Here is a 7449-nt window from a genome sequence, read left to right as displayed (position 1 = left end):
CTTGAGCCCAGGAGTTGGAGGTTGCTGTGAGCTGTAATGCCACGGCCCTCTACCCAGGGGGACAGCTTGAGGCTCTGTCTCAAAAAAAAAAAAGCAATAAAACTGACTCTTATCAGTGTCTACATGATTATTAATCAAAGAGGTTCACATTTAGGTCTATTTCTTTCTTTATGGGAATCAGTGTTTTCATTTCATGTTACTAGTATATCTATAATATAATCTGGTCAAAGAATGAATATTTATTCATTCCACCATCTTTCATGAATCAAAAATAAAGAACTAGATCCTTATATATTCTTAATGTCAATTCATGTACAAATTATCCTAGGAAATAAACTAGATATCATTTCTAAAAATCTCACAGTTTCAGACACATAGTATTTATTTATAATCAGTGGCTCACACACCTCTAATAGTTACCATTGGTGCAGATTTAGGTGTCATTTTCTTCATACTAATCTACATTTATTTACTGATTCTCAATTCATCATTAATGATGAAATAATTATCTGTGAGTCACAAAATGTCAAGGAAAAGAAAGAACTTTAAGTATCTCTAACATCTATCTATAGAATCACTTATGTCATTGAATAAACCTCTTCTATTAATCATCCTCATAGTTACAAAAACTGATTAATCAACATGTGCTTCATGTCAAATCCACATTTATCACTGGGCTATCGCTGGCTTTTTTTAGTATTTTTAACACTTTAAAAAACATTCATTCAGTGAATATCCAAGACAAACCACCAAAACCAAGACAAAAACACTATATAGAACTCACATTGGACTTCATGCACCTGCGCTATGGGCAATTGTGGAGGTCATGAATGCTTTCATCAGTTCAGGTGTGTTCCTTCTGAAAAGTACAAAGCAGGGCAAATAAACACAAAATTCAGACTTTCTCCCCATTGGTGCTTGTATTTTCAGGTATAAATTGATTTGGGCCAACATACATGTAACACTTAAACTTGATTAAGAAAAACAAACATCAAACTATCCACTAGCCTTTAACCAAAATATGGCAATTATTTAATGTGTATTGTCTGTATGATCCTTAGTCAGAAAAACCATAATAACCATTTGGTTTTTTAATGGGCTTCAGTGTTTTTAATATATATGTATGTATATTCTCTTGCTGCTACTTTATAATAATTCGTATCTGTACAATGATTTTTATTGATTAATTTATTACATTAAAATCAAAATCCATGAACAAAACATAAAAGCCAGAACAAGATTCTTATATTATCTCAAATCATCTATAGGACAATTTCCAAAAGAGGCAATAACCTAAATTCTTTTCTTACTAGACCACAGAGTATCAGAAACATATTCAAAACATATGACCTTATGCCACCCACCAGTGATCCTCAAGAGTCATGAAAACTAAATAACAAAAAATCTTGATATTTCCAACATCTTCCTCTAGAATAATCTCCCATGGCAATAATACTCTTTAATTAATTGACTTCAATGTTACATATATGTTAATTACACTTTTATGATTTGGTAGTCACTGATTTTATTTTACACTTTTTTAATAATATAGTAAATATCTTTAAGCAGAACATCCAACTGAGACAAGGATCTGAACTATTACTCACATTGGTCCTCATACTCCTAACATACAGAGTCAACTGTAGACTTCATATCCAGAGAATAATGCTAAAATCAGCTTGGACATGTCCATCCTGAGGAGTACAGAGGACAAAATAAAAAACACAAAACACAAAAGTTATTTTTGGATGTTTCAACAACCTATCAAAAGGATCATTTCTGACAAAGACAATAACTGAGAGATTCTTTTCTTCTTGGACCTCAGAGTTCCAGACACGTATTCATCATCCATGACTCATACGCCACCAGTCGTCATCACTGATCCACAAAGGAGTGTCTTTTTCATCACTTATTTCTACAATTGTATTTAATAAATCATATTCATTGATAATTCTAAAATTAATACACAATTAAAAATCCAAGAATAAGGTATTTCAGTATAAGGTGTAGAGTTTATAGAATCATTTCCCACAGAAACAATATCTCTTTGATTAATTAACTTTACTGTTGCACATTATCATTGGGCCATTGTTAATATGTTTATGATATTAATAATACTGGAAATATCTTTAAACAAATGATGGAAACTAAGATAAGAAATTGACTTTTACTCACATTGGCTTAACACAGAGGCAACATAATACTGGTCCCAGTGTATCCATTCTGAAGAGTAAAAAACAGAAAAGATGATAAAAATATTGAGAAATTCTCTGTGTGGATCCATATTTTCCACCATTCAGTGACATCGTCACCTAAATATTTATTAATTCATAGTGATATTTATGATTTATTCACTTAATATAAAAAATGACAAACTTGCAACCGACATGCAGCAATAACTACTACTTAAAATTGTCTCTATGTGATCCTTGGTCAAGATGTAATATACTGGACCCATTCATTATCTTTCTATTTCCATTTGCATTAGTATTCCTTTTCCTTACTATACATTTCAACAATGCATAATAAGACCAATATCTCACCCACTTCTTAATTCATTTTTCTACATGTTTGTTTATTCTGCCACTGATACTTTAATAATAATATTTTTTAAATTCATGAACAGAAAAGAACAATATCCTTGTATTTCCTTGACATTTGCCTTTAGGAACTTTTCAAACAAAGGGTATAAGACTAGATAGTGATGGACCTCAGAGTTCTAGATGTATTCATCATATTTCACTCATACACCACCAGTAGTCTCTGACCCAGTATTGGCCCTCTTTTTCTCCATCAATTTCTATACTGTTTTTCTAATAATTTGTTAATTCATTTAACAAATATCTATGAATCTCAAAAACTCAAGAATAGGATATTTATATATCCTAATATACATATAAGCATTAGCTTCATTAATAATCTTCATTGGTACAAATAGCTACTAATAGACATAATTTTTTAGTTTTTTATCCTTGGGACATGGCTGGCCTTGTTTGATAATATTCACATATATAGTGAATCTCTTAAACACAACAGCCAACCTGAGGAAGAATCTGACTATTACTCATATTAGTCAACACACACTTACTTACACATAGGTACAAATGTGAAGCTTCAGAATACAGCCAAGTACTGTCAGTTCAGGTGTGTTCATATTGAGAAGTACAAAGAAGAGGACATGATGGCAAGATTGCCTTATTTTCTATCAATGCATTCATTCTACCTTTCTATTAGTTATTTAGTTATACATTAATTTGTGGTGATACATAGTAATGTTCTCTCAAAAAATGAACAGTATTACCTTTACTCTGACACAGAATATGAACTTTGACTATCCAGTCTATAGCACCCTTAGTTAACAAAGACACTTAAACCATTTATTTCAATTGAATTAAGTATTTTGAATAAATTTTGATTAAGATTGGATACAATTCACACTCCTCCAACTCTTCTCTTTTATATATATACCATGATTCTTGCATTGATGAATTTATAATAAAAATTAAAAATTCCAAGAAGTGATTCTTTTGTATTCCCCAACCTGTCTATAGGATCACTTCAGAAATAGTAGACTATATATTTCCTTCTCTATTGGACTTCAGAGGTGGAGACACCCATGACTCCTATGCCACCGGTTGTCATTGTTTTTCCAGGCTTGAGAATGTTCTCATCTACATTTTTTTGTACACTAATTTACTAATACTAATTTTACATCCCATATAAATAAAATAACCAAAGAATAAGAACATTGACGGTTCCATAGCAGTCTGTAGAGTCATGTGTCAGTCATGTGTCTGATACATCTTTCATGAATTATCCTTAACATATTATAAATGGATATAATCATATTATAAATGGATATGATCATAAATTTAACAATCATCACAATCTCAAATTTATCATCAGTCACAGCTGGCCTACGGGATGAATTTCACACTTTAATGATATAATGAATACCCTTAAAAGTTTCAAGCCAGGCTTGGTGCCCATCACTCAGTGGTTAGGGCACCAGCCACATACACTGGGGCTGGGGGATTCAATCCCAGCCCATGCCTGCTAAGTAACAATAACAAAAATAGCCGGGACTTGTGGCAGGTGCCTATAGTTCCAGCGACTTGGGAGGCTGAGGCAAGAGAATTCCTTAAGTCAGGAGCTGGAGGTTGCTGTGAGCTGTGATGCCATAGCACTCTACCCAGAGCTCAGTGGGTAGGCTGCCGGCTATATCCACCCAGGTTCGAACCTCGCCTGGGCCTGCTAAACCACAATGACAACTGTGATAACAATAACAAAAATAGCCGGGACTTGTGGCAGGTGCCTATAGTTCCAGCGACTTGGGAGGCTGAGGCAAGAGAATTCCTTAAGCCCAAGAATATGAGATTGCTGTGCGCTGTGACACCAGGGTACTCTACTGAGGGTGACATATTGAGACTCTATCTCAAAAAAAAAAAAAGGGGCGGTTTAAACCAAGTGTTATTACAAAAGAATTTATAAAGTAAAATAGTTACAGGAAAGAAAGAAAAAAACCTTCTTAAATAAACACATGAACTTTTATTACTCACATTGGTGTCTGTGCTCCTAACAAACAGAAACCTCAGATCTCAAGACCATAAATGTTTAAATCAGCTCAGGTATGTCTGCTCTGAGGAATATAAAGCAGAGAAGATAATTTTCTTTAAAAAGTTCAGACCTTCTATCCACTGATCCTTCCTTACTGTATCTTTCTTCTTCAGTCACTTATTAACTTTTTATAAGGCAGGTGGTTTTTTTTTTTCTTTCTTTTTGAGACAGAGTCTCACTAGGCCGCCCTCGGTAGAGTGCAGGGGTGTCACAGCTCACAGCAACCTCAAACTCTTGGGCTTAGCAATTCTCTTAACTCAGCCTCCCAAGTAGCTGGGACCACAGATGCCCTCCAACAACACCAGGCTATTTTTGTTGTTGGTGGTGGTGGTGGTACAGTTGTCATTGTTGGTTTTTTAGCTGGCCTGGGCCGGGTTCAAACCTGCCAGCCTGGGTGGGTATAACCTCAAACTTCAGACTATAATGAAATTTACTCTAACTTATTAAAAAGTCTACATAAATCATAGCCAAAGAGGTAACTGATACCCACAAAACATTTTTCTCAAGGGGCATCAGCATTTAAAACTTTTAGCAAAATTTCTTGGATCATCACATGTATTCACACTTGAACAATGATTCACTCTCTTCTTTATGTGTACTTATTTCATTGTCCTATCAATGATCTATTAATGATAAATATACATCTATGAATCCCAAATATGATCTTCAGACATTTCTGATGTTTATCTTACTTTAAAAGGAAGGAATTGACTAATATGTTCTGTGTTGGACCTCAGAGTTTCAGACACATATTATTCATCGTACACGCCTCAAATGCCACCAGTGGTCACCATAGGTCCATGTTTGGGTCTCTTTCTATTCATTAGTTTCTATAGTTGTTTGAATACATTATTAATTTATAAATAATATCTAAATAAACATATTATTAACAAATCCAAGAATAAGATACTTGAAAATACTTAACATTAGTTGATGTTACATATAATAACATAGCCTGTCATTAATTGACCTCAATGTTGCAAATTAGCAATTAGTCAGCACATATTTCATATCATGTCCGTAACTGGGTCATAGTTAGCTTTATATTACATTTAATATGTTTTAATAATACCATAAATATCCTCCATCAAATAGCCTAAAGCAAAACAAGAATTTTAACTGTCATACTCACATTGGTTTCATTTCTACAAGAGGAAACTTAATCTTGATCAAAGCAGAATGTTTAAATTGCTCAGAGTATCCATTCTGAAGAGTGTAAAGCAGAGAAGATGATAAATATACTAAGACATTCTCTCTATGGACCCATACCTTCCTCACTCATTTACATAGTCACTTAGGTATTTATTATTATAATTAATGGTGGTATTTATTAATTCTCTCTTAAAATTTCCAACTGATTCAGAGCAATAACTCTTACTCATCATTGTCCTGTCAACATCACCTTTAGTCAAAGATAGAATACACTAACCTACTTATAATCAATGTCAACTTATGCTACCATTATTTTTGCTTACTATACATTTTAAAATTATATCGTACTTCCTCTCTCATTTTTATTCATTTACAGAAATATTTATGGGTTCTTCCATTGCTACCTTAATTTAAATATTTCTTAAAATTCATGAAAACAAAGACAAGAACAGGTCATTATATTCTCCTGACATCTTTGTATAAGACCATCCACAGGGGGTGGGCTAGATTCCTTTCATTTTGGACCTCAGAGATCCAGAACGTATTATTCATCGTCCAAGACTCATACGCCGGGACTTCTCATCATCGGTGGTCCAGGAAAGGCCCCCTTTCTCTTCATTCATTTCCTCATTGTTCGTTGATTAATTTATTAATAATACTGGTTCAGGCTTGAGACTACTTTTTTTCATAATCATATATTGATCAATGTATTAGTTCACTAAAAATAACAAAATATATGAGAATCAAAAACTCACGGACAAGATCTTTAAGTATCCCTAACATCTATATATAGAAGCATTTCCTACATTGAATGTACTTCTTTCTTCAATCACACTCATTGCTGCAAATATTGATAAATCAACATAATGTTGCATGTCAATTATATATTTATCAGTAAGCCATGGTTAACCTTTTATCAATATAGTAAATATACTTTTTAAATATTACACTAAATACCCTAAATAAACCACCTAAATCAAGTCAAGAACTTTGACTACTACTCACCACAGACTTAATGCACCTAACAAGGACGTAATCATGAAGATCATGAACAAAGCACACAAGTTCATGTGTGTCCATTCTAAAAAGTAAAAAGCAGAGTGGAGAGTAAGGTTAAGATGTTATTAAGTTTGTTCTGTGCATTCCACCATTCATTTAGTCAATCAGCTAAGTATATATTTATTTAACTTAGAGAAATACTTGATATTTCCTTTAAGAAAATGAAAAATACTAAAATTGCCATTAATGCAAAATATGAATTTTGACTAGGTTGTCTTTATCACTCTTAGTCAAAGCTAGATACTTGATCCATTTTATTAAAGCAAGTCAGTATTTGTGATACATTTTAATAAGTTGCATTGCCTCGTCGTATATGTTAAGAATAGGCATGTTTCACACTCCTTAATTTTACTTGCTTATATTTCTACAATGATTACTACATTATAATAGAATCTAATGTTATACAAAATTTGAGAAAATAAGCTCGGCGCTGTGGCTTAAGTGGCTGGGGCGCCAGCCAAATACACCTAAGGTGGCGGGTTCGAATCCGACCCGGGCCCGCCAAACAACAATGACGGCTGCAACCAAAAAATAGCCGGGCATTGTGGCGGGCGCCTGTGGTCCCAGCTACTCGGGAGGCTGAGGCAGCTGTGGTGCCAGCCACATACACCCAAGGTGACG

At 33.7% G+C, this 7449-nt stretch overlaps 1 long non-coding RNA gene, 3 other non-coding genes and 1 pseudogene across 5 annotated transcripts in view; all 5 read right to left on the bottom strand.

Annotated features, from left to right (window-relative positions):
- Positions 1-7449, bottom strand: part of LOC105886717 — a 26877-nt gene that overhangs the window by 9678 nt on the left and 9750 nt on the right. For both annotated transcript variants that reach the window (XR_001161143.2, XR_002772530.1), the window contains 5 exons: positions 6775-6850; positions 5750-5823; positions 2176-2223; positions 1608-1694; positions 785-859 (listed from right to left, as the gene is read on the bottom strand). This is a non-coding gene — a long non-coding RNA (uncharacterized LOC105886717). The remainder of the gene's footprint in view (positions 1-784; positions 860-1607; positions 1695-2175; positions 2224-5749; positions 5824-6774; positions 6851-7449) is intronic.
- Positions 1815-1886, bottom strand: LOC111724274. Its single transcript, XR_002772596.1, has one exon. It is a non-coding gene; the product is annotated as a small nucleolar RNA SNORD113/SNORD114 family (small nucleolar RNA).
- Positions 2705-2771, bottom strand: LOC111724210 (annotated as a pseudogene).
- Positions 5344-5418, bottom strand: LOC111724279. Its single transcript, XR_002772601.1, has one exon. It is a non-coding gene; the product is annotated as a small nucleolar RNA SNORD113/SNORD114 family (small nucleolar RNA).
- On the bottom strand, positions 6289-6365 carry LOC111724208. Its single transcript, XR_002772545.1, has one exon. It is a non-coding gene; the product is annotated as a small nucleolar RNA SNORD113/SNORD114 family (small nucleolar RNA).

The sequence above is a fragment of the Otolemur garnettii genome, unplaced genomic scaffold, assembly GCF_000181295.1.
Source record: "Otolemur garnettii isolate 467f Iridium unplaced genomic scaffold, OtoGar3 scaffold00020, whole genome shotgun sequence".
In the NCBI taxonomy this organism is placed as follows: Eukaryota; Metazoa; Chordata; class Mammalia; order Primates; family Galagidae; genus Otolemur; species Otolemur garnettii.
The sequence above is the reverse complement of the archived record's forward strand: the minus strand, read 5'-3'. Positions and strand labels throughout refer to the sequence as shown.